This window comes from Dermacentor variabilis, chromosome 8 (genome assembly GCF_050947875.1).
Source record: "Dermacentor variabilis isolate Ectoservices chromosome 8, ASM5094787v1, whole genome shotgun sequence".
NCBI lineage: Eukaryota > Metazoa > Arthropoda > Arachnida > Ixodida > Ixodidae > Dermacentor > Dermacentor variabilis.
In genome coordinates this window covers 134,684,441-134,712,264 of record NC_134575.1, presented here as the reverse complement: position 1 = coordinate 134,712,264, position 27,824 = coordinate 134,684,441, and the positions used below count along the sequence as shown (strand labels likewise).

General features: G+C 46.5%; 1 protein-coding gene across 1 annotated transcript in view; it reads left to right on the top strand.

Moving 5' to 3' along the window:
* Positions 1-23,451: 23,451 nt before the first annotated feature.
* Positions 23,452-27,824, top strand: part of LOC142591291 (uncharacterized) — a 250,753-nt gene continuing 246,380 nt past the window's right edge. The window contains exon 1 of the mRNA XM_075703620.1: positions 23,452-23,609. The gene's annotated coding sequence lies outside the window, so the exon portion shown is untranslated. The remainder of the gene's footprint in view (positions 23,610-27,824) is intronic.

The following is a 27,824-nucleotide window of genomic DNA, read 5'->3' as shown; positions in this document are numbered from 1 at the left end:
GTTCTCGCGCTCCGTTTTCCCGGAGGCTGAATATATCTATTTGATTTAATCTTAAAGTGCCCTTGAATTATTTGAAATAAAAGCTTTAGTCTTGATTTTTTCCTTCGATTTTCAAGTGACTCGAGCCCACATGAGTTCAGCATTTCCGTCACTGAATCCCTTCTTCTGTATCTTGACGAAATAAAACGAGCGGCCATTCTTTGAATTCGTTCCAGTTTATCTTTTAGGACTTTTTGGTGCGGGCTCCAGACAACACAAGCGTACTCCAAGGATGGGCGGATGAATGTTTTGTAAGCTATCAGCTTGACTTCTTTTGTTGCATGTTCCAATTTCTTCCGCAGGAAGTAAAGTTTTTGGGAAGCTGTCGAGCACACATTATTAATATGTTTATGCCACTGCAGATTATGTGCAATTGTAACACCTAGATACTTGAAGGTATCAACTTTTTTTAGATTATTTTTTCCAATATTATAAGAAAATAGCTGCACAGTCTTCTTATTAGTTATATGCGTAAAAGTTGATTTTGTGTAATTAATTTCCATGTCCCATTTTTCGCACCAAAGATGCAAGGAATGAAGGACACGGTTTATTCTAATTTGGTCGGTAGCTTGTGTTATTCGAGAATAAATTAAACAGTCGTCTGCAAAAAGCTTCAATTCTACGGGAGATTCGGTAACCTCGTTAATATCATTAATATAAATTAGGAACAGTAATGGAGCTAAAACCGATCCTTGAGGAACGCCAGAAAGTACTTCTAGTGTAGAAGAAAAACAATCATCCACATGCACAACCTGCCTGCGATTGTTCAAATAGGCTTTAATCCACTTAAGAATGGTTTCGCTAATTCCTGCTCTGTATAACTTGAAGAGTAATTTACTGTGTGGAACCTTGTCAAATGCTTTTGCAAAATCTATGCAAATGACATCTATTTGTTCTTGGGCATCTATGGCTGAACTAAAATCATGTATCGTTTCTATGAGCTGTGTTATGGTAGATAGCCCTCTTCGGAATCCGTGCTGATACTGATAAAAGAACGCGTTATCCTCGAGGAAAGTTAGTATATGTTTACTTATGATATGTTCTAATAGTTTACAGCTGATACTTGTCAGGGAAATTGGGCGATAATTATTTGCGAGTAGTCGGTCGCCATTTTTAAAAACAGGTGTTACGACTGCGCACCGCCAATCTTGTGGCAACGAGTTAGTGTGTAGGGACTTTGTAAAGATTATTGTCAAGAAAAATGATATCCACTCAGCGTATCGCTTTAAAAACTGGGTTGGAATCCCATCCGGCCCGCTAGCCTTTTTAGAATCCAAAAGTAACAATTGATTAAACACGCCGGCCTGAGTCACGACCAGGTCTTCCATCGAACATGAGAGGGAGGAAGGCGGGTACGCGTCAAAGTCGTCATTGCTTGGTTTAGAAAAAACAGACTGGAAAAAGTTATTGAAATGATCTGCTATTTTTGTTTTTTCTGTTACTATGTTGTCACTAATTTGAATTCTATTTATTTCCTCTTTGTTGCCACTAAGGTAAAGCCAAAACTTCCGAGGTGCCGTTTTAACGAAGCTACATAGTTTTTTATTAAAAAATTGCTCTTTTGATTCCATCAGAGCCGTTTTTAAACTCTTTCGTAATTTCGATACCTCAGCTGAGCTGTCTTTTCTCCTGCGCAGCCTCTTTATCTTGCGCTTGATGTGTATAATAGGTCGATTAATCCAAGGGTTACGTGGTTTTATTTTCTTTTGTCGAGTTGGAATGAATCTGTCAACGCAATGTTTTATGATATTCTTGAAACGTAGCCATAGATCTTCAACTGGTTCACAATCGCAGGCAAGTTCGAATTCACTATATGACATTTCTAGAAAATCTTGAATGGATGTGTCGTCTGCCTGCCTATAATCCTTAAATTGTACAGGTACAAAGGGTTGGCCACGAGTGTTTGTTCTGACCGGAATGTGCACAGAAACCATTTTATGGTCAGATATCCCGTCTTTAACAGACACAGTATAGTCACCCACTCTGCCCGAGAGAAACACCAAGTCCAAAAGTGACCGGGATTCGAGTGTTACCCTCGTGTCTTCTTCCACGATTTGTTTAAGATTGTGCGAAAACATTATTTGCAGCAGTGCTTCGGAACTAGAAATTTCAACGTTCCCAGGTATCAGTCTGTCCCAGTTGATGCTTGGCAAATTAAAATCTCCGGTCATTATTAGTCTGGTGGTACGGTTCAAGTGAGTGCATAAGAACATATTAAGGTCATCCAAAAACTCTGGTGAAGTGGCAGGCGGCCTATACACTGCACCAACAAGGTAAGTAACACTCGCATAAGTAATTTTGCACCAAACTGTTTCAGGCAAAGTGCACTCGACCGTTACTGCATCTATAGATCTTTTGACAATGATTGCAACACCCCCACCACGAGTATCCCTGTCCCATCTGAACATCTGGTAATTTGGGGGTACCATACAGTGACTAGGCACACCGTTGTTTAGCCATGTTTCGCTTACGACGAGTACGTGTGGACTTTCTGTCAGTAATACATATTCTAATTCGGTTACTTTGTTAAAAAGGCTACGAGCATTCAAAGATAAGATTCGTAGCTATGACGGGGTGAGGTCAGGCATTGATTCGCTGGAATTATCCGAGATGTCAGAGCCATCATGCGAGTTGCCTGCTTTTCTAGTGCGTTGCTTGAACTTATCTCGGGAGTTCAGGAGCGAGCGTGCGTTCTTCTCGTTGTCCCATGTGTATAACTTGTCATTTATTTTGAGCTTGTCGCCGATCAAAAAGACTTTCTTGCCCTGCGCCCTTTCAGCAGAGGCACTTTCCCACAACTTCCTTCGCACCGCTACCGTTTCCTTTGCATAATCATTGCTTACACTAACCGATTGTCCTTTCAGTTTATTGCAGTTCTTTAGCACTTGTTGCTTTTCTCTGCTGTCATAAAATTTCATAATAATTGGCCTAGGTCGTTCTTTGTTCTTTTTCCCTATACGATGAATTTTTTCGACGGTTTTTACTTCAACTCCCAGCGTGTCGTGAAAAATTTTATCTATGACAGCTGCCTTTAACTCCGTCTCTGAATCGCCGATTTTTTCAGAAACACCAAAAACCAGCAGATTGTTACGACGACTATAGTTTTCATATTCAGTCAATTTCCTGGCCTGTTGCTGAACTGTTACCTCAAGATATTCAATTCTTTTGTTCAATTCTTGTATCACTGCCAAGGAATCAGTCAGTCTATCAGTCTTTTCATTAAGTTGACCAATATCCTTGCTGATATTAGTCAACCGGCAGTCAGACGCGGCTTGATTATCAATAATCGTCTGTAACAGTTCAGCTGTCTTAGGCCCGGGGTTTTCTTCTATGTCTCCCGACATCAACAGCATCAGCACGGACCAACAGTCAATAGCAATGCAATGAAGCCTACCAGGGCACGGCAGGACAACTAAAAATCTATTGTCACTATGGTAACAGCAGTCTGTGGATGGGGAACCAACCTGCACAAACAGCAGCAGCGGGTGAGCCATGCTGTCCGCAGGCCAGATGCCGTGCCCTCTGATCTGGTCGGTGTCGCGTCGTTCCTTAAGTAGATCGGCTGCTGGTGACGTCACACCTCGTGGTCGATATCCCTTGAATGTGCTGTTGCTTGTAACGTGGCCCGCGCAAAGCATCAATGGTTGTATCACGGTGATGTTGGTCGTTGATACCGGGGTGGGCGTTGCATGCAAAATCCACGGCAGAACCTGCACAAACAGCAGCAGAAACTTCACAAACACAAAGCACAAACACAAAGCACAAACTTCAAAGTATTGCTTGGCGTATCTCCCGGTACTGTTTGATTTGTAATTTTCCTGTGCGCACATTATGCTAATCTTACATCAGCTCTGTGATTATTCACCAGTCCTAGTTGCACGTTAAGTATAAGACCATTTGCTATGGTAAACTTTCTTCACTCCTTACACTACCTCGCATCTATTATTTCACCGTAACCCTATGTTGCGGTATGATTGTGCTTCACTTCCGTTTTAATTAGCTTACATGTCCGTGTCGTCCAAATACCGATTGCTATATTTCATCAATATTTCTGGGTGTTTGTATATATCTACCCTTGCTATGTCAGCGCTAGTCCCGTCTATTCATATTTTTCTGTGTCATACAGTTTACGCCTTTTGTTTTTGTAAGATGTACACCATATAACAGCCCAGCTTTTGTATCTACTGTCATTTCCCTGTGTAGTGACCGCCAGATCACTGCTATCATTAGGCAATAAGAAGCCGACTTTCTTTTATACAAGATCATAGAGCTCCAAACAAGGCTTTTCTTAAGCTATGTTCACAATTACTAGAGCAAAGGCATTTAAAGAATGTCAGATGGAAGAGAAACCATAGCACACTTGTCCCAGCAAGAATCATTGCACTTTGCAAGAGCGTGTGCTTATTCTGTAACAATCAGCATTGAGCATGACCTGCTCAAATGTTTATGGATCTAGCTATGTAAAAAATTCTCAAATTGTTGCTTTTCACTAACTTCCGCAAGTTTTAGTTTCATGCTGATGTCCTCAGCCTTATGCTCATTCTAACGCACTAGTGCTGCATTTTAGGTTGCAATGCAAAGGAAGTATTTTGTCTGAGTAAGCAGAGCACTGTGATGTAACCTTACTACATTGCTGACTCTGAACTTAGTTGAGGTAGGCAGAGAGGTAGTGACACTGTTCTGAGGTCCGTCATAGAACCCGATAGGCTGGAGGCTCAGACCTTTCAGTGCATCCTTGCATGAGGCGCATTCGGAGTGATGTGCTGGAGGGAGTGGGGCCTCTTCCTTGGTTCTTGGCAGATGGCTCAGCTGATGGGCATCCTGTAGGGACGCGTGGAGCCTCTCGTGAGTTCTGGTCGACGTCTCGCAATGTTTGTCAGTTGCGCACGTAATTACCATACGCTGCACCTCCTAGCAGCAGCAGTGGCTGTGAAGGCCAGCATAAGCCTAGCTGCATCACCTCCGTTCTGCGCACGGTTCAGCTAATCCCCAAAATCCCGGATGATCTCAAGATAAGCAGGATTGTGTTCGTTCATGGTGTGCACGGACCGTGAACACACCTCCAGGCTCTGGTAGGCATCTTCTCAAGCCTAAACAAAAGGTGTTGAAATAAAACACATTAAAACCGGTGTACTTCACATCAACAGAAACTGTGAATTTGTTTTGCTGTCACTTGTGTGCAGACAACTGTTCAGAAGTGGGGATAAGCTGAAGCGAATGAGGAGTTCCTTTTGTCTTTTCTGCATGGTTATGGGTCATATACAGTCGATTTTGCAGCGACTATGACACCCATGATTCCATTTACTAATGCTGTCAATTTGGTGAAGTCAGAAAGAAAATAACTCTTATGAAATGAGAAACCCATCAGGCAGCCATAGTAACATGTTAAGTAGAGTTCACCTGGACAGTTTTTACTCTACCTGTAATGCTCAGGCAGTAACATATTAGTGAGTACAGCAGAGTGTCTAAAATTAACAGATTTTCCATGCCACATTTATGTTTCACTTTGTTTGGAAATAAAAAAGATATACTGTACTGACTGATTTGGTGTAGAATGCTTTTTCATGTTTGGAGTGGATTTTATTTGGCAGTACTTGAACTTATTTATTTATGTGCCCATCGAACAAGTACGAAAAAATATGCAGGCTGAGTAGTGTAGAAGCAGGCACGCGCGCAGCTGCATTTTCATTTTCTCCCTTGGTATTGCATGCTCCTGTCTGGACCAGTTGGTATAGTTATCGCAGAGTGTGCCACATTTTGCAAAATGACAGTATGCCATGTTCAAGACGTCGTGATATTCACGGATTCGAAATCAGCAAGTCAGCAGCGACATCGCAGGATGCTTTCCAACAAGTTTCGTTTTCAGTCACTACCTGTAGTTAAGGAGCTCGGAGGAAGTTGTTTCATCGTCAGATTTCAGAAACACCCTCTCACATAGGCATTTATTGTAACGAAAGCGGATACACTAGCACACCAAGTGCTGCCAAGGACCACCAAAATCATTGTACCTAAAAGAACGTAATAATTGTCTCAAGTGAGACCATAAGCTCCCAATTCCAATGCACCTGGACATAGCTGCACGCGCCACATGTACTCAAAGGACTAACGTGTACAGAAGCCATGCTGTTGTAGAAACTTCGGACAAGGTTGGTACACTGCAGATTAAGAAGTCAAGAAAGCGTGTTGGTGACGTGGCTGCAGTTGGCGCGAAGTTTTCTACGCTTTGCACCATGTGCATTGTGGTCGGCGAAACAGAGCACTAATCTGGTTCCGCCGGTGCTTCAATGCACAGAGAAAGAGGTTATTTCAAGCATTGTGCTGGATTCACAAATTCGTGTGTGCGTCCACTACTGTTCCACGGATGAGAGCGAACAGTGCAAGAGGCAGTCTCGTGACTTCCCGTCCTCGCATTTATTGTGTGGCTGTGGACTTAAGGAGAACTGGTAGCCCATTTAACGTTTCCTAAAGTAACACTTGGGTGTAATGTGAAACCATGCACGAATATGAAATTTGATATTCAAGAAAGTAAAGCAATTGAAACAGGTGAAGCTATTGCCATCGTGGGCTGTCAGGCTAACACCACCTGTGTCACATAACTGATAGAGTCCACTGACGTCATGTTAACAGGAGATATATTCAGAAGTGGCTCTAAAGTGAGGTGAAGGGCGAGGCAGCTGCCCGCCCCCCGAAATATTTCATCCTGCCCGCCTCCTACCACCCAGTGATGGTGACCTCCTGCAGCCTGTTCTTTTTTATAGACAAAGGGAGGTAATAAATTATGTACTGCACGCAACGTTACTGTCTTGCTCCTCAGTGGACACCTGAACCATCCTGCAACCTTGACAAAGATACAGGCGAAGAGAGAAGATAGGGTAAAGAAAAGTCAATGGAATGCAGTCACACAAGAGGAGATATTCGAAAACGGGACCAATTAAATATATGCCTATAAACACATTTAAAAATAAGAACAACAGAGAAGTATTCAACTTGCATGCCCCCCATATGTGTGCGACAGCACATTGCAGCGTGGTGTTGCGCACTGTATTATTGCTACGTCGCGTTGTTATGTAGAACACCAGGCCCGTCTCCTCCAGGAATTTCGCCAGGCTTGCGCAGGCCCTTTCATGATATCGCTCTGTGCCCTCGGTAAAGAGTGGTGCCATCTTCGAGTGTGTTGCAAGCTTTAAGTTGCTAAAGGTAAAGAGGAGATGGCGAGGCACAGGGTTGCAGAGCAGATGTTCTAGACTTCCATGAGCTCCACAATCAGTTATAGCTAGCCCTAGCTGATGCCGGCACGTGTCGTTTCACATACAGCCTATGCAGAGGCGATGACCGCTGATTGCTGCCATATGAGCCCTGGGCTGCAGATAAGCTTCACTGGTTTCCCCCTTAGCAGCGCAGTTGTCTGAATGCTGCGCTACCCTTGTATCGCCTCATGCACATCATCTGTGGGAACGACACAAGTGCTCAGTGGGGAGCGCCTGTGCAGCAGCCGCAAAGTGATCAGCCTCGTCAGTTATGCTCTGCTCCCCAACAGAGAAATTCGAGCAGCACCCTCGCAAACATTTAGTGTGTTCGTGGAGCCTGAGAATCCTAGTATGGGTGCGGGTACATCCACTAATTCCAGAGCCCCTTCACTCGCTGTAGACTAGTCTAGGCGGTGACCCGCATTATGGTACTGATGATAATTTTCCATTGCTCTGCTCACATGTCCACGTACCCCTATCTTCTAAAGTAGAGTCTTCACGAATTCAGGCATTGCAGCAGCCTCAAAGTTAAGTGCTGTGAGAGGAGCACCCAGCCTTTCCAGTAAAATTCTAGTCTGACAAGGGCAAAGATGCGGCTGAGAGACTTGAAGGCATTTGTTCGCCTATTGGATATTGACTTTAAATGTGTGCACAAGATATGATATTGGTGCAGCTGTAGGTGGGGGGGGGCATAACTATGCCTTGCTGCTCTCTCTCCTGTCTTACACCGGATATTATAGTTCTTTGCTTCTCAGTCTGTTACTCAAGCAACCATGGATATCAATGAGACGTCCTCCACGAGTCAAAATGTCCAGCCATCAAAATATAGAATCCTGACTTCGATAGGACGTACGAGAGTTGTCGAGATTCCGTTCTAATGACCAGAGGATATCCGATCAGGATTTCAAAGCGACATCCTATTTAGAACCCCCCCTGGCTGTACATAAATGGGCATGCCTTGGACATAAGTTAGAACATGGATCAATGTCCTAACATGAAGAAAATATAGTTACAAATTCAAATTTCCCAAATTTATTATACATTTTCATGTTTCTGCACTCCTAGAACAAACATTCTGAGTTATTTTTGCAAGACGAAACGAGTGGCTGACACGTCGTTTCAACACAAGACGACTGTTATGCAGATTTTAATATTTGGGCGAGTCTACTGTAACATAAAGCGTAACAGATTCCAAAGGCTGTGCTTTCACTGGCCGCACAAACGATTACAGCAGCGAAAATTACACCATCAGTGCTATGTACTGGTAGACAGTTTCCAAGGCTGTGCTTTTGCTATAATTATGCTATCTGAATTCAGCGGAAGCAATCTCGGGAGCCGGAAACACGCGACATTTGGTTGTTGAACGCCACTTATTCTCAAAACAAGGAGTTATTTCACTGCCTAATTTTATATGTAATAAATTTTTTTCAACAATACTATTTATACTTGTGGTGATGTGCAAGGAAGCCTTGACAACGCTTGCTGTTCGATGACAGCGATGCAATCCAATCCAAGTTATCGTTCGATTAATCCCGGCGCAGGGTAGGTACGTTTGCTATATTGAAAACCTGCCCGAAATCACCTGCTCAGCTATTGAGGTATTTTTTTTAATGTGAAGATAAATGCCTCAGGGCATACAAGGGTATGGGATGGGGGTGAATAAGGATGATTAAATGAATGAAAATAGATTTGCTATTGAGGCATGACTGCTACATCTCTATCTGAGACATTTGATTATCGGAGCCTGCTTTGTTCACAGGTGGCAACTAGCCCTAAGTGAGGTGAAAGCCGTGAACAGGGAAGGAAGTGTCATTGCAAACTACACACTAAAAAGAGTTGCACCCGTTGGCATGTATATTTGCCACACAGCAATAATCTTGATCTGTCTTGCTTGCCTTTCCTTTTTTTGAAAACACTGCGCTCGTTACATTCCTGTCTAGCACACGCTGTCATGCTGATAACGCGCATGCCGTTCGAGACTTGGCCAGGTTCGCAGCGTTAAAGAAAGGAAATGCGGGCAAGACAGATGATTATTATTGTTGTGTGGCAAATATAACCCCCCCCCCTTCCCGCCGAAAGGCTACAATTGTTTTCAGAATGAGGGGTCTTATATGACGATTTCTGATCTCGCGCCTACAGCTAGCAGTCAATGGCCTGAAAAATAAAAAAATCCGGAATGGTGCAGCAGTGCATGTACGCCGCACACTGCATTAACATGTGTTATCGTCCTATCCTTGCGAATGTTTGTACGCCAGATGATGCTTGCCTCTGCACAGAGGCAATATGAGAGAGAGAAAGAAACATTTATTGTCTTAAACAATTTAAGTGCAGTGGTCGGAGCCCCTTTAGTCCAAGGCCCCGATGGCCTCGGCCGCCCGCTTGACCTGTCTTACGGACTGTTGTCCCGCCAGGTCTGAGCTGGGTAGCTGTGCCTCCCATTGCTCCATTGTATGGTCTGTTTTATCAAATGGGTGTGATTCGCAGTCCCAAGTAGTGTGTTGTAGTGTTGGTATGCCGCCACACCAGGGGCAGTAGGGCCTGTAACGAGTGGGGAACATGGCGACGGTTCCAGGTAGCCACTGTAATGACCCCAATACAACAAATGCCCGGGAGATCGTCGCTCATCAGCGCGCAACCATAAAAAAATACCCTTCTCCTCAACCACAACTCAGTGGAGAGGAAGCTGCCAACTGGCGCAAAATTCCCCAGACCAGGGTATTCCCCCACCTTAAATTACAGGATGTAATATGAGAAGTCAATACTGGTGCTTGTAGCACGTTACCTCAGGCTCAGCAGGAAGGTGCTGTCGCCTCTCACTAGCGCAGTAGATACTGAAGATCCTTATAGCATTTCATTGAATTTATTTCTTTAAAGACGTTAAAAGCATGCAGTATTGTGCGGTCGCTAAGTGCAAGTAGCGGCTATACTGTTTTAAAATTATATTTGTGATGGAGATTTCTACATCCAATTGTGAACTTGCTCCTTGTGTGTATGCTCCTTGCGTGCATAATAATAAACTTGAATGATTGTTAAAGAATACATAAATACCTCGAACCATCAGAAATGGGAGTGCTTTCTGTGTTAAAACTTTCGGTCGTAAGGAGATTGCACGTGCGTCAATTTTCATGTTTTTCATATCTTTGAAAATGCATTCTCTTTTTGACATGGACATAATTGTGTTTGAATGATATTTTGCACTATTGTGTGAAGACTGTTGTTGATGTCTGTATTAACGAATCTTGTTTAATCAGGAGAAAGCGAGACAAACCACGGCAAAGAAGTTGGGACGTAGACAGTGTTTGTCTTCGTCTCGCCTTTTGCCTTTCTTTGTCTAGCCCGTTTCCGTACCTTACTGCATTAGGTAATATACCTGTCAGACGGGCACCTGCAAACTCATGTTAACTGCACCATCTTTATTTCGAAGCAGATGCACAAGGTCTCACATGGTCACCTTTCCGCTAAGGGAGTTTAAAGGATCTTTTGGTCAAGAGAGATTGGCGATCTCCATCAGTGGTTGAAGGGAGTACTCTCGTGCCCATACTGGTTGTTGTGAAAGTGAGAATTATTATCGTGGGATTCTTTCACGCTCGGAAACAAAAAACCTTTTATGTAGCACGTGTTGAGCAACAGAAAGCTGTATCGGGAGTTTTTAATGTGGCTCTACAATACTTCTTTGACACTTTTCATCTAATTATAATATTTGAGAAGTTGAATAATTATTTACGTGATCTTGTAATTAGGCAGAATGCAAAAATAATCTGAGTATCTCCAAGCGACGGCAAGAAAACATTACTTTCGTTCTGTCCAGCTACGTGGCATTGACATATTAAATCTTGGTGCATGATAGCTGGGACACCCTGTATATATATGTGACCCACACAACGCCCGAGATACGTCCGCCGCAGGATCCCGTTTCGGATGTCTGCTGGACGTCTTCTGGAGATGTATGGACGTCCATCACATGTCTAGTATGTCCGAAACGGATATCCAGAGCACGTCCGACGGATATCCGTGGTTGCTTGGGTAGTTTCTTCTGTTGCCGACATTCAGATGTGTTGCTCTAATCGGATTTCAGTAGCGTTGTAATCATAGAAGAGCTTTCACTCTGCTACTCATTAAAAGCTAAACGAGAGGGTATCCTTCAGGCCCCAGATTTGCTGAACGTGTCAAGAAGGCTTCCGTAGTATTGTGTGACACCCGTAGCTTCTTTACACTTTGAGCAGCTCTCTCAGCCTCACCGTATCTTCGGGAATAGTTTAGTTTCACTGCCCATATTCTCAAGAATTGTTTGAAAGCAGTAGAGCTAAACTGAGGTTGGCTGTCTCGCTGAAGCACATTTGGGACGCCATAGCCAGCAAACAGTTAAAACATTTGCGGATATTATTGTACGTGTTGTTTGGAGCTCGTGCAGCTCAATAACATTTGTAATAGTCAACAGAAATAATGTAGCGTCCATGCGGTACGAACAAGTCCCTATAATCGACTCCAGAACCTTGCTAGTCACCAGTTTATGTTTTTTTTACTTTCCAATGTGCCTGCTGTCATGCAGTGAGACCAGAAGTACACTCACATCTGCTGCTGTACCAACTTTGAACCAGATTGGGCAGCTGTATACCAATGCTACATCATGCCAGGGATACCTTGCTTTGGAAAATATTCCGCATCGGCTGTTCAGTGCTTAATTATTGCATGTGCAATCTGTATCACGTTGTGACGTTCTGACTTGCTGTCTTGTAGCGCACCAACTTCCCTCAATTGTTGTACTGTTTACCCTAAGCTAGACGCTGATTTTCGAATTGCACTAGGCTACAGCTTCACCCTAGACATGTACGACTGATGGTGTTAGAATACTACCTGTTGACTTTCCCCTTTTCAATGATATGTTTCCATGTGCTTGGTGTCCCCTCTAGCATAGGTGTCTCATTAATATTGCTACGGAACAGCCGCCACACTGTGGCTGCACTGAGGAGGACAAAGACGACGTGTGTGCCGGCTTGATATAGCGTCGCCATTTTGGCCTCCGTGAGCTTCCCTGTAAATAAATTGTAAATAGTATTCGGCTTCAGCTTCACGTAAAATTAATTTGGTGGAGGTGGACGTTCCCCGTACCCGTCATGGAGCTTCGCAGCGGTCGCAACGGCGACAATGCAAATTCGGCTCCTGCTGGCGGTGCTTCACCTACGCAAGCGTCTCCGCCTGCAGCCCCGACCTACGTCGCCATTTCCCCCCCTCGGAATCTTGGTGTTTTCAACGAAGTCAGCAGTCCTGATGTTGACGACTGGCTCCGCTTATACGAACGTGTCAGCACCAGTCACAGGTGGGATCCGACTATTATGCTTGCCAACCTACTTTTATACCTCGACGGAGCTCCATTGGCGTGGTTCCAGACTCACGAAGAGGAGATCTCGAGCTGGGAGCTCTTCAAATACAAGCTACGCGACCTTTATGGCAATCCTTTCGGTCGAGAAGTCAATGCGAAGAAAGCCCTTGCCACACGTGTACAGACATCGACCGAGTCCTACGTGTAGTACATTCTGGACGTGTTGGCCCTTTGTGCCAAGGCTGACCCGAACATGACTAAGGACGATAAGGTTAATCACGTCCTCAAAGGCATTGCTGACGACGCCTTCAATTAACTGGTGTTTACGAACGTCACCAGCATTGATACCATTCTCAAGGAGTGCCGCCGTCTCGAGCATGCTAAAAGCCGCCGGGTATCCCAGCACATCACGTGACTTCCCAACACAACTGCTACGTCATCCTGGGACGACCTCTTCCACCAGCCGTCGCGAGGTGACAACTTCACCCGCATCATTCGTCGTAAGGTCGAAGCGGCACAACCGGCGGCCCCTAATTCCCGTTACCTGATCATTCTCCGGTGACAATTTCCTTGATCCAGGCCGTCGTCCGTCAAGAGTTGTCCAACGTAGGCGTGCAATCCATTCGTTCCGTACGCTCGGAACCTTTGTCTCCACGCACGTCCCCGCCTCGCTCTTCTTACTCCTCTTATGGACAGCGCCACCCCTCCGAATGGCGAACCGTGAACGACAAGCCGATCTGTTTTAACTGCCGACGCATTGGACATGTCGCTCGCCACTTCCGCAGCCGCTAGACCTCTCCGACGCGCTATTATCCTGATTACTTCCCTCGCCCCTCTAGCGCATCCTTTTCCTTCGCCCCTTCTATGCCCGCTCCATCATCTGACCCTGCGACACCTTTGACACGACCTCGCTACTCCCGCTCGCCTTCTCTCTCCCGCCGCCATTCTCGCTCGCCCCCGTCACTCCGTGCTCCTTCTCCGACCCACTTGCCGCACCCACTACTGGAAAACTTGACAGTGCAGCTTCTGGAGGTGAAGCTGCATTGACGACATTAGCACGAAATCCTCGCTTCACTTTACCCACGAACAAGAATCTTTTGGACGTTCTCGTCGACAATGTTCCTGTGCGCGCTTTGATTGACGCCGGGGCGCATGTGTCCATTATGAGTGCTGCTCTTCGCCGTCGGCTCAAGAAACTTCTGACGCCTGCCCCGAACCGAGTTGTACAAGTCGCCGACGGAGGGACTGCCGCTATTGTTGGCATGTGTTCTGCCCGACTCACCATTGCTGAGAGACACACCGTCGTTCTCTTCAGCGTCATCGAGCATTGCCCTCACGAACTCATTCTCGGCCTGAATTTTCTATACCATCATTCTGCCCTCGTCGACTGTTCGGCCGGCTCACTTCGCCTTGACTTGCCACTTCTTGCCGACCCTGTGGACCCGCCTCCAAGCCATCTGAGCTGCATGGATTTTATTCGCCTACCACCTCACTCTGTGACACACGTCGATTTGTTGTCCTCACCAGCTGTACCTGACGGCAATTACGTGGCCGCACCAATTCCGGCTGTTATGCTTACACATGGTGTTACCATGCCGCGCACTGTGCTGAACATTACTGGCAACCGCACCTGCCTTCCACTTGTCAATTTCGCGCTAACCACGCAAGTTCTGCCTCAGGGCATCTCCTTGGCTATAATTAGCGCTTTGCAGGATGATGAGGTTGAGCCATTCACACTGGAAGATCGTTACAGCTCAGCCCATACCGTGATGTCATCGCACGGTACTGACATAGACATTGAGAAGATGGTCTCCTCTGACCTTACACCTGCTCAAGCTGAAGATCTTTGCCGCGTTCTTGAAGGCTATCGCGACATTTTTGACTTTGACAATAGACCCTTAGGTCAAACGGCCGTCGTGACCCATCGCATAAATACTGGCGATGCGAACCCTATTTACCGACGTCCATTTCGTGTTTCTGCGTCGGAACGAGCTGTTATCCAACAGGAAGTCAAAAAGATGCTCGCAAAGGACCTTATCGAGCCTTCCTGTAGTCCCTGGGCATCTCCCGTCGCACTTGTTAAAAAGAAGCATGGAACGTGGCGCTTTTGTGTAGATTATCGCCACCTGAACAAAATCACAAAAAAAGGACGTGTACCCTTTACCGCGTATTGATGACGCTCTAGACTGCCTGTACTGTGCCACCTATTTTTCTTCTATAGACTTACGGTCCGGCTACTGGCAGATATCCGTCGATGACATGGACCGAGAGAAGACTGCATTTGTTACCCCTGACGGCCTTTATCAGTTCAAGGTGATGCCTCTCGGTCTCTGTAACGCGCCCGCCACCTTCGAACGAATGATGGACTCTCTGCTTCAGGGGTTCAAGTGGTCCACATTGTTTGTGCTATCTGGACGACGTCATCGTTTATTCGCCCACATTCGACACGCATCTAGACCGTCTTTCAGCGATTCTTGACGTGTTCCGCCGCGCCGGTCTCCAGTTGAGCTCGTCAAAATGTCATTTCGCTCGTCGCCAAATCGCCGTCCTTGGACACCTGGTAGACGCCAGAGGCGTGCGACCCGATCCGGACAAAATTCGCGCCGTTACGAATGCTCCTGTTCCGAAGTCTACCAAGGACATTCGTAGTTTCGTAGGGCTGTGCCCTTATTTCCGACGCTTTGTGAAGGATTTTGCGACCACCGCACGTCCCCTTACCGACCTCTTGAAGCAAGACGCCGCTTTTTCTTGGGGTCCTCACCATGCCGCTTCTTTCTCGCAGCTGACTACTCTCCTTACCACGCCTCCAATTTTGGCCCACTTTGAGTGGGCCCTCAGTCTCCGTGGTCAGTTGCTTCGCGGCTGCTGGAGACTGAGGGCCGGGGTTTGATATGAATGCAACAATCAAACCCCGACCCTCAGTCTCCAGCAGCCGCAAAGCCACCAAAGCGGATTTCGTAACCTAACCGTTTGGTGTCTGAAATGACCTCTCTGAAGGCCCTTTAAGTTAGTACAAATTTGCCAAATGATGCACTAATTCTATTCAGCACAAAGTGACCTGCTTTATACGAGCGTACGTACTGTTGCTACGAAGGCAATAAAGAAAAAAGAGCGATCGTAGCCTGATGGGTAGAGCTAGCTGCTGCTGCGCTCTCCGTAAAGCGTCGATTCGCACATCGGTAACGGTTCTCTTTCACAGCGAAGCTGTTTATAGCTAGGCTGCCATGAAAGTTACATGTGCGTGAGCACAAATTCAGTGCCCTCTCTCTGTCGTCGTCCCAAGCTCATGCGTGACTAGTTCCCATACGCTATCCCGGGGTCGCGGGCACATCGCAAGCGTCTACATTGAGCCTGGGCAGTTCCGCAGAAATGTCACGCGTGTCTCCATTCCGCCAGCTACTCGGGGCAGGAGCGCTCCAATCACGTGCACGGCCAGTTTCCTCCGGCTTTCCGAGGTGGCGGCAGCCGTCTACGCTGAAGCACAATAATAAATCCAGCAGCTGTCGCGCGGCACACTTCATTGTGCATGAGCCATTGGCTGTGCATAGATTTGACTCTTGCCAAGAACGTGTCCAATGTCGTACCCGAGCAGATCAGTGCGTATCATGCGACATCATCACCACCCTCACGACCATAAAATTATGACCCACCGATCGAGTCAATAAATGTGTGTGCGCACCTTTTGTCAAGATGAAAAGCCGTCAAGAGAATAAATGAGTTCACACCTTTGTTCAAAATTGAGCATTCCCTATGTGCTAAAAAGGTTCGCAGGTCATCCACCTTCACAGAACGGAATCGCTTATGTTTATTTTCCACAAAGCAAGGTCAGGCAGGAACCTTCCTACCTATCTACCGCAATGTGCGAAGAATGACGGCCAAGAGCATAGCGTTAAGAAAGTTTCAAATTACTCTAATATATCTGTGAAAATTCCGACGTGATACGTTGGACGTAGTACCTTCAGCCATGGGCATATCGGAAAGGCCAAAATCGACCCCACACTTTACACTTTGCCAATACCCGTGCGATGCTGTACTTTCAGTAATATAAAACAGGTGTTTTCTTCACTTCACAATGTTCAGCGCAATGTCAATAGTATAACGCATGAAAATGAATAGAAAACGAGAGTCCACTAATCATTTAGTTATTTTAACTTTTGGGCTTTTACGCACCGAATACATAATGCGATTATGACGCACCCCGTAGGAGGGGGCTCCTGATTCATTTAGACCACCCGACGTGCTGTAACGTGCACCGAGTGCAAGGCAGACGGGCATTTTTCCATTTATTCCCCTGTGAAATGCGATCGCTGCGTCGGGGATTTAAACTGCCGTTCTCGGACTTCGGAAAATTTAATTTAAATTACGGATTTACCTCCCCAAAATACGCTGTGGTTATGAGGCACGCGGTTGTGGGGTCCTATGGATTAATTTCGACAACCTGGGAATCTTCAACTTCTACCTAAATCTAAGTACGCGGGTGTTTTTGCACTGGTGAAAGACATAATTGACGAAGACGCACAGAAAATCGAACACGCAACGACGATGACACGGACGTTACTTCTAAGTGATTAATCTCTGGTGCAGACCGTAAACAAATGAGAACAAGGAACCTCAAACGCAAAGGCGTCTTCAGGCTCGAAGAACAGGCCCGTGGAGAGAGGTTGACACGTCCAGGTGGAGGTAACGCTCATAATTAGCACTGCTCGCCAGTGCTAATAGTGCCGGAAGGCTGCCGAGCACGTAGCGACAGAGAGCGGGCCGCAGACTTCTGGCGTAGGGTTCATCCGTCAGCCGGCAAGACCACCCACAAGACCACAAGATAGGATCTGAAGGGGCATTTGGAAGAGCGGAAGAAACGCAGTAACAACGTCAGAAGTAACCTCGCGCCCAAGTTTAGGAAAGCCTGGCAGTCGAATTCACTGGGAGCAGGACACGCGAAAACTGAACACGAGAATGAAAAAGACTTGCATTTACTGGCATGCACACGAGAAAAAAATAAAGAAAAATGAGACTAGGGAATGCGGCTAAGGCAGTCAGCATTGGCATGGCGTTTGCCTTTCTTGTGCCGCACTAGAAAATCGAACTGTTGAAGCGCTAGACTCCAGCTCAACAAGCGACCATTTTTGTTTGACATTTGGTTTAAACACACTAAGGGCGAATGATCGGTTTCAAAAATAAACGAAGAACCTTTCATGTAACATGAGAGCTTTTCGAGAGCCCACACTAAGCAAGCGCATTCTTTTTCTGTTGGGCTTGCTCGCGTGACGTTAGCTTTCGACTTGCGTAGACAACAGGGTGCTCCTCGCCTTTTTCGCTCACCTGACTTAAAACAACGCCCATTCCGTGGTCGCTGGCGTCACACTGACCTAAGGGAGAGAGTAATCTGGGGCCGCGAGAACCGGTGCGCTGACAAGAATCTTTAATATCGCAGCAAATGCGTCCTTGCGCACCGCATTCCAACGCACAATAGTAGGCTCTTCTTGCGCAGAGCATCTGTAAGAGGACAAGCGATATGTGCGAAGTGTGAAAGGTAGCTTCTGTAATAGTCAGCTAAAACCAAAAAGGAACGCAAGTTAATCTTTGATTTTGGCAAATGAAAGCTAGTGATGGCCTCAACTTTTAATTCGGAAGGGCGTCGTTTCCCTTGGCCAACAACGTGCCCCAATAGTGGACTTCAGTGTTTGCAAGACAGCATTTGCTCAGTTTGAGAGTCAAGCCTGCTTCGCGGATTCGAAGGAATATCTGCTGCAGATGGTCCAAATGCTGTTTCCAAGTACTCGAGAAAACAGTGATGTCATCGAGGTAGAGCGCAGCGAAAGATTCGGTGACTGTGAGCACTTGATTCATTAGTTTTGAAAATACGAACGGTGCATTCTTGAGGTCAAAAGTGAGCACCAGAGGGCGATATGTGCCTATCGGAGTCATGAAAGCGGCGAGCTTACTGGCGTTCTCCGTCAGTGGCACTTGCCACAAGCCGCGTGCCATATTTAACGTATAAATATACTGTGCCGCGGAAACTTTCTCGATCAAGGCTTCAACATTAGGAATGGCAAACGTCTTCATTTTTGTTATCGCATTGCGCTTACGATAGTCAATACAGGGTCTGAGTACCTTGCCAGGACTTTCTACGATAACCATTGGTGACACGTATTCGCTTTCCCCTGGCACAATTAGACCCAGTGTCAACATGTTCTGGACGGAATCGTTCTACAGCTTCTCATGACGGGGCGAAAATCTGTGCATCCTTGTACGGAAGGGGTTCGTCAGATGTCAACTCAATGTCGTGTTCCACAAGGTTTGTCCTACCGGGATAGGGGCTGAACAAATCGCTGAAGTTGTGTGCAAGCGCTTTTAACTCCTTTCTTTGTTCAATTGTTAAAGAAGCTTATTTATTGACAGATTCGAGTATTTCTTCTGTTGACGGGGAAGAGCAAGGGGTCGGTACTTGAGGGACTGGAACATTTATTTCCTCTGGTTCGTTTAGGATGATGCTCAGCGTCTCCATACGTTCGATAAATGGCTTCATTAGATTGCAGTGGTAGATTGTCACATCGTTGCGTTTACCGGGCGTCGTTACCAGGTAATTGGTGTCTGAAAGCTTTTGCTTAACTGTGACCGGGCCATCCCATGCTACTTCCAGTTTGTTTGCCTTCGATGACTTCAAAATTAGCACTTTGTCGCCTTCCTTGAAGGCTCGAGTGCGTACAGATCTGTCGTAATACACCTTCGCGCGTAGCTGCGCTTCTGCCATGGTTATCTGCGCCAATTCTTGCGATTCACGAAGGCGTTTCATCAAGGTCAGCATGTACTCGACAACGGATTTGTCTACGAATTTGTCTTCCCACTTATCTTTTAGCAAGGTGAGCGGGGAGCGAAGCGCTCGACCGTAAACATGTTCTGCCGGGGCGAATATTCTTGCTTCGTGAGTGACTGAGCGCAGAGCAAAGAGCATTGCGGGAACAGCTGCGGCCCAGTCAGTGCCCTTCTCGAAGCAGAGCGAACGCAGAATGCGCTTCATTACCGAGTGAAGTTTTTCAACTGAATTGCTTTGCGGGTGGTAGACAGAGCTGCGGTGAATGGATATGCCACATTTCTGCAAGAATGCCGTGGTAAGCGCGCTTGTAAACACAGAACCTTGGTCGCATTGGATTGATTTCACTGGGAAACCCGATTCTGGCAAAGCCGCCAAGTAGCGCGTTGACTACAGCTCTGGAGCTTCATTCCGGTAACACCACTGCTTCCAGGAACTTCGTGGCAGGGAAAATGAGTGTTAGCAAGTATTTGTTGCCCACCGATGTTACTGGTAATGGACCAACGATGTCGACTACCAATCTGTGAAAAGGTTCGCCAATCAAAGGCATCGGATCAAAGGCGCCTTGAAATTTTCGTTTGGCCGTCCGGTCCTTTGGCAAACGTTGCGAGAACGTACTCAATGCTCACATTCCTTGAAGCACATCGGCCAGTAGTAGTCGTTTAATAGGCTGCTCTTAGCTTTATTTATTCCTAAATGGCCAGCCCAGCTATTGATAAGAACCAGAACGAGTAGTGCACCACGATATTTCTGGGGAACTACCAGCTGTTCGAAAGAGCAGCTTTTCTTGTTCTTGAATGTTCGGTACAAGAGGCCGTCTTTTACAGTGAATGATAGTGGTCCCTTTTGGTTCCGTCTTGACCTTTCCCAGCACGTTTGCCGTGACTCGTCGTTCGCTTGATCCGTTTTACGAACGCTTTTGTCTACTTTTGCCAGAAGTTGAAAGCTATCACTGGCTGGGCTTATCGTTTCGGCTCCGGGCGCGGAAGCGACCGGGGAGTTATCAACGGATGGTGTGGCTGGAATGGCTTCGCTCGTTGCGGCAGCTTGTGACGAATCACTTTGCTCTGGAATGTCGGCGGCACGAGTAGCGTTAGTAGTTTGCGCTCTTCTGTGGGACCTTGTGACGACCATTACAGGGTTCGCATGTAGTTGCATTCCAGCGTTTTGCAAGTCCCTCATTGATCAGTTAGAAAAAAATATAAGGCATTTTTTGTGGCAGCTTGTGTGGAACAGCGACTTCAGTTTGAAGTTTGCCGAAGGCGCCCGACATTTCAACTTTGGCTACCGGCAAGCACTTCGTGTCGGGCTCTAGTGCCTGACGCACCCATACACACGATCCGGTAAAGTCTTCGGGCTTAACAAACGACGCGTGGACGATATCAAATGTAGCTCGTGTGTCACGTGGAACCTTGCAACTGACGCCACTCACCGTCATGTCATAGTTGTAAGGCAAGAGTAAATCGCTCTCCTCAGTTAGCAAGTTAACGGACACAGTTGCTTGTCGGCACCCTACTGCGATATGGCCTGGTTGTTGGCATTTGTGACAGACTAACCATCGCTTTTCTTCAAACTTGGAACCTTTTGGTTCACTCGAGTTGACCGCATGCACTTGGGCGGGAACTTTGTCGGATTTTCCTTGGTTGCTTTGTCTCGCTCCTTTCTGAAACTTTTTGAATGCTCCCGACGGTTTTCTTTGCACTTCTGAAGTTTCCATTCTGCGGGAACAGTACTCATCGCGGTACTGTACAGTAACATTCGCGGTGCTGGTAGCATTCTACGTTGTAATCTGCAGAGAAGATTGCCCTGCTTGCCGCGTTATCTTCCTTTCTTTTGCCACTCCCTGATTGGCTGCTTAGCGCTCAAAAAGCGCGTCGCCGAACGAATAAACGTCATTGTCTTCCTGGCGCTGCGTGGCTCGTCTGTTCCTTGGGCCGGTCGTCCTGCCGCCCTCGGCGTCTAGCCGTCGAATACGTAACAAACTCCACAATAAAAACAGGAGCAGCGCAACACAGGACGAGCGAGTGAAGAGTGTTGAGCGGGTAAACTCCTGTGTTGCGCTGTTCCTGTTTTTATTCTAAAGGTGAACAAACCCGCCCCATTGAACACACTGCAGCATGCTTCACCTCCTCCGCGGGTCGGCCCGGCATTGCACTATCTTCGGGATCAACCCACGTATGGGGATTGCTAACGCTTGCTCCACCTACGCCGCGGGTCGGCCCGGTATTGCACTATCTTCGGGATCGGCCCATGTATGGGGAGTGCTTAACGTCTGCTTCAAATCCTCTGCGAATCAGGCCGACATTGCATTATCTCCGGTATAGGCACACGTATTTTGGTCGTGTCTTTTGCTTACCGCAACACGAAAATTACCTTGGACAGTATATGTGTACAACGTCGCTGTAATATCTATATTTTAACAGAGAACAAGGACAACAATACAAATCGAAAAAAAATGCAGGCAGAGAGAAACACGGAGCGCTAAGGGGAAACAGTAGGTACGCTTTGCACAGGTTACGTGGAAAGGTGTAGTAGTTCCATCATTTCATTTGGAAATGCGGTTGTTAGCTTAAAATCAGGGGTATCATCGGGACCCCAAGGCAACCGTAGGTCTATGCGACGCCTCAAAGGTGGCGTTCACGAAAATACTAGATATCAAGCTAACATGCAGATATGGGCAGGACAACTGTTAAAATGAGGGAAGGTCAAAGTGAAACGAATTCAGACGAAAGGCTGAGTATAAAGAAAGCAGCTGAATGGGTTTAGAGAGTGTTCAAGCATTTGTACAGAAAGGATACTGATTGACCATCGAGGAAAAGAACTCCTAAGCTTGCCAATAACTATTCGACTGGTATCGTAAACAAATGAGAACAAGGAACCTCAAACGCAAAGGCACAAAGGCTAACGCAATTTTGTGGGTGGCAGCAATAGGAAAAAAAACCTGCTATGAGTAACTACCTAAGAGGTAAACTTTAAATGAGGAAATAAATATTTATTGGTAACTCAAAGGGAAGCGCTTTAAGCTTCAAAGTGAAATCAGGATGCCACGAGGTACACGAGGGGTTCACAAAGGAAGATGAAGCATAGACTTGATGCGGTAAGGCTAGGGAAACGACAGAACATGTTTTATTAGAATGTGAACGTATACGCCCATCTGGCGGTTAATTTCCCACTAGCCTTCTTGAAGGCTTTTGGTTCAAAGATAGCAGGAAGAAAGTAAACATTTCCGCAATACAAAATACTAAAAGGCGATTGAAAATTCGTAGCCGTAAAGTATGGGTACCACAAACCACGGAAGGGCACAAAAACAAAGTTACGAGCAGTTGTCCCCAAAGCTTGATACTGGCAGCTCCTTGTGTATATTTATTTTTTAATTAAAAATAGATATGTAATCCATTAGGCAAAACAAGAACAAGAGCTTGGTTGCGCTATCAACTACACCGGCTCAGAGGTGAAACTCATAGCATCCACCCATCCATCCATCGATCCATCCATCCGTCCGTCCGTCCTTCCATTCGTCCATGCATTCATTCATCCGCCCAGCCGTCCGTCTGTCCGTTTAGAGTCAGCAGTCGAGACAAGCAACATATGTTTAGAATATTGGTGAAGGAAAAAACAGGGAAATTTTGAGTCTACATGATCAGCTAGGAGTGCAGGTAGCGGTACAATCTATATAGAAAAGCTTCGAGGAGGCCAATGAAAATTAACGACATGTATATAAAAATGACAGAATTAAAAGCTTGTTCAACATACCTTATTAACCTTAACAGGTTAGCTGACCATTTGTCGCCGCCCTAATTCAAGAGGGATGCCAATAAATCCTGATCATCATCAGCCTAAAGTAACCTTTATTTTACGTAGAAGGCACTCCTGTAGCAAAAAAAAGGTCATACCAGCTATACTGCATGAACTGCAAAGCCATTTTTTTTTACTTTTGGTTGAACGAATACAATGGTCTATTGTTCTCGTGATGGCGCCTGTGGGGTTGAGTGGCATTTTTTTCTAAGCAATGCGAATCTACAGTAGTCAATGTGTTCATTGTGGAAAGAAACGGCACAAACGTTAACTGAAAACACATAGCTGTGTTGACGTAGAAGCTCGAAGCAGATATTTCTAAATTTAGGCACGTATTCTTGCACATGTATTTTACTTCTTGAGCGCCAGAGCACGGAATATACAAGGGAAAATACAGGTGAGAAGAGAATGTTGCTTTTATCACGTCGTAGAAATTAATCTGTGGTATATTAGATGTAATTTAAAGCCACTGGTAATATTTTGGTATATAGCGTTTCAGCACGCAAATGTGAACATGTTGCTTAAAAGTTTGAAATCTTATAATTCACAGCTCGAACGACCCGGAGGAGGTTATTGGTTGTCCCTGTGTGGTGTTCGCGTTCCAGTAGCTTGTTAACCAACCAATACTTCCTGCATATTCAGGACTTAATATCAGAAAAGTATTAAAGTTATGTCGGTCACACCTAATATAGCTTTCTTTTTCAAAGAATACGAAGGGGAAATTCAAAAATATTGTTGGAGACCGAACGATACATGGATGAACGCGAGGTTTGGCAGAGAGATGAAGACAACGATGAGGCCGCTTGCACGTTGGCTGGATCAGACATCTTCTCTTGCCCTAGCTTTCTTTGTAAATATTTTGTAACTATATATTTTGCCAGCGTCTCGCCTCCATTACAATTTAGTGGAAGTGATGGGCCCGTCACGTCTTGGAACGGAACTCGGCAGAAACTGTCTTGTTGGATATCTGTCTGCAATAGGGGAAAGCGCGGCGCAAGCATCAGTGCCCGCCACTTCAACCGTCGTGCTTGTGCAACCCCGGGATCCGGGCACTTTCTGCGGTTCCGGTGAAGCGGACGTTGAAGACTTGTTGGCTTAGTACGAACGCGTGAATGCTAACAACCGATGGGACCCTATCCTGATGTCGTAAAATATTATTTTCTACCTCAAAGGCACTGCAAAACTATGGTTCGATAAGCACGAAGTGGAGTTTTAGAGCTCGGACACCCGCAAAGAAAAACTACGAGACTTGCTTGGGAAGCCCGTTGGCCACAAGATCAACTAGAAATAAAAAGATGATCGCATCACGTGAAAAGACCTCGCGTACATTGAAAACAACTCATCGATATGTCTAAAGGCCGATACCGAGATGCCGGAGGACGACAAGGTTGGGCATATCTTGAAAGGGATCGCGGACAATGGCTTCATCCTTTTAATGTGCAACAATTTATCTACAGTCGACGCGGTTACAAAGAGCGGTGGCGCTTAATTATTTCAGCAGGCTAAAAGCCGGCGCATTGGCCATGCATTTACCCGTCTGCCCAACATGGTAGCAACGTCCTCTTGCTTAGACAACGAGGCAGCACAGCCGTCAGTTCCACCCGGCCAGCTGACATGGTTTATTCTCTGCGAACATGAGGCCATGACCCCTGCCCCAGTTCACGTCGGTGACGAGCTCGATTACTGCTTTATTCGTCCAAGCCATTGTCCGGCAGCAGCTCTCAAGATGGGTATCCACTATGTGTGCACCGTGGCAAGCCCAACACAAACTTTATGGCGACCGCCCTCATACTATCGAGAACAGAGATTCGCGGCGTGTTCCCGTGATCCTGCTTTGTGGAGAACCCCTGACGAGCTACCGATATGCTTTACTTGTCAACCGTATCGGCTACGTCGCCCGTTACTGCGGCACCGGATGGTCCTCGCTGCCTCGAAAGCCGTCTACTCCGTACCTCCGTCTGGACAGCAACCGGGCCCCCCTTCAACCCAGTCATAATACCGCAATGCCAATGATCCTACAAGAATAAATAGTCGATCCGCGTCACCGCCTGGTCACCAGTCACGCACGCCTCCAAGCCGTCGCTCGTCATCTCGCTCACCGCAGACTCGCCGCCCGTCGTTCCTTTTAGCCTTGCCCGCGCATATAAGGAAAACTCCAGAAAGGGGTCGACAAAATGATTACAAAAGACATAATCGAACGTTCGTTTAGCCCGTGCGTCTCCTCTGTCGTTCTCGTGAAAATGAAGGAGGGCAGCTGGAGTTTCTGCATTGATTATTGAAGTTTGAACAAAGTAACCAATAAAGACGTCTAAACTTTGCCTCTCATCGATGGCGTGCTCGAGTGCTTTCACAGAACCCAATATTTTTCGCCCGCAGACCTTCGGTCCTGCTATTGGCAGATTTCAGTCGACCCTATGAACTGCGAAAAAAACTTCATTTATTAATACCGATGGCCTGTACCAATTCAAGGTCATGCCATTTGGTCTGCGTAATGCCTCAGCAACTTTCGAACGTATGATGGACTGTCTTATGCGGGGAAATAAGTGGTCCATCAATTTATGCTATTTAGACTATGTGATTGTCTATTCGCTGATGTTCGACAGCCACTTCAACTCTTTATCGGCCGTTCTTGCCGTCTTCAGTCGAGCCAATCTTCAGCTGAACTCTGCCGAGTGCCGTTTGGGGCGGCGCCAGTTAACTATGGTCGGTCACCTTGTCAGTGTTGCCGGTGTTCAACCGGACCCCGACAAAGTGCTAGCAGGGTAAGAATTTCCCCTCCCGTGCTCAGGCAAAGACGCCCTGAGTTTCGTAGGATTATGTTCCTACTTGCGTCGCTTTGCCCGAAACTTCGCGGATATCGCCTGTTCTTTCACTGACCTCTCGATCAAAGACGTTCCTTTCATGTGGAGACGTGAACAAGCAGCTTTGCTCTCTGCCATCATCCGTCGTCTGGCTGCACCTCCAATACTTGTTCATTTCGACCCGTCATCCGCTACAGAACTTCGCACCGTTGCCTGCGAACCGTTGTCATAAACAGGCACGGCAAGGATCGTGTCATCGCGCATGCCAGCCGCCTTCTTTCAACGTCCGAACGGAACTTTTGCATCACTGAACACAAGATCGTGGTTTTAGTGTGGGCTGTGGCCAAATTGAGACGTTATTTGTTTGGCCGAATTTTTTCTGTGATGACAGACCATAATGCTTCTGCTGGATTTCGTCGCTCAAGGATCCAACTGGACGTCTCGGTTGCTGGGAACTACGGTGCCAAGAATACTCGTTTGTTGTGCATGACAAATCCGGTTAATTGCACCAAGACGCAGATTGCTTGTCACATCACCCAGTCGATTCTCCCGACCTCATTGACTCTGACTCCTGCGTACTATCCCCCCTTGATTCGGATGATATCCCCTTCGTACAGCCACGAGACTCGTCTTTACGGCTCATTGGCTGTCTAACCGCTACATCACCAGACCATTCTGTACGCCTGTTTGAGCTACACGACAACGTTCTGTATCATCGTAGTCTCACGTCAGATGCTCCAGAGTTTCTGCTTGTCCTACCTCGCTATCTACGCTGCAGCGTTCTTCATCACCTTCATGACGTACCAACTGCCGGTCATCTCGTTGTCTCGCGTACATACACCCAAATACTTTGGGTGCATGGGCTTTGGGCTTTTCATCACAGTCGAATGGACTGACCGAGCGCCTGAACCGAACGCTGAGATTCTGGCTATGTATATCTCACCTGATCACAGTGACTGGGATACAACGTTACCATTAAGCCTGCTGAATACGCCAGTAACGTCGTTGGTCGAGCCCGCGCAGCTCGTCAACCTGCCCACGATCAACTGTGTGCTTCGGAAGACGTCCGAGTGTACCGTTATGACAGCCAACATACAAGTGTGCACCTCACGCCTCGCTCTCTGGTCCTACAATGGTCGCCACGCCGCCGCTTTGCCTTGTCAGAGAAGTTGCTCCCACGTTACACCGGGCCCTACAAGGTGCTGCGTCAACTCGATGACGTAAATTACCAGGGTATACTTATGGGCCCTCCATTTTCCACCTCCTCGTTACCAACTGATGTTGTTCACGTTTCCCAGCTGAAGCCATATTGGCTTTCTAGTTCTTCACCTTCGTAAGAAGCGTCAGGACGGTGCATCCACCGCCGGAGGGTGATGTCACGGATCGAATGATATATGGATGAACGCAAGGATTGGCTGAGTGATGAAGACGACGATGAGATAGGTTGAAAGTGGTCCGAATCAGACATATTCTCTATCTGTCGCATTCTTTGTAAATATTTTGCCTATATATTATTGGCCTGCATCTTGCCTACATCACAATATGAGTACGTTACGTTGGGGGCGCGAACGCCTGTTCTCATGCATGGATATTTCAAACAGGCGAAGCGTTCACGCTGCCCACTCGTTCATGCCTTCAGCAAAGAAGCAACTATACCCCACATCACATATGAAGTAGTGTCTTTGCGTAAGAAGAAAAGAATACATTGCTAGCGTACAACAAATGTCTGTGCTTGCGTGCTAACACTTTAGAGAGTGAGAATAGATGCAAAGAAAGGCAGGGAGGTAAACCAGAGGTAGTTTCGGTTTCCT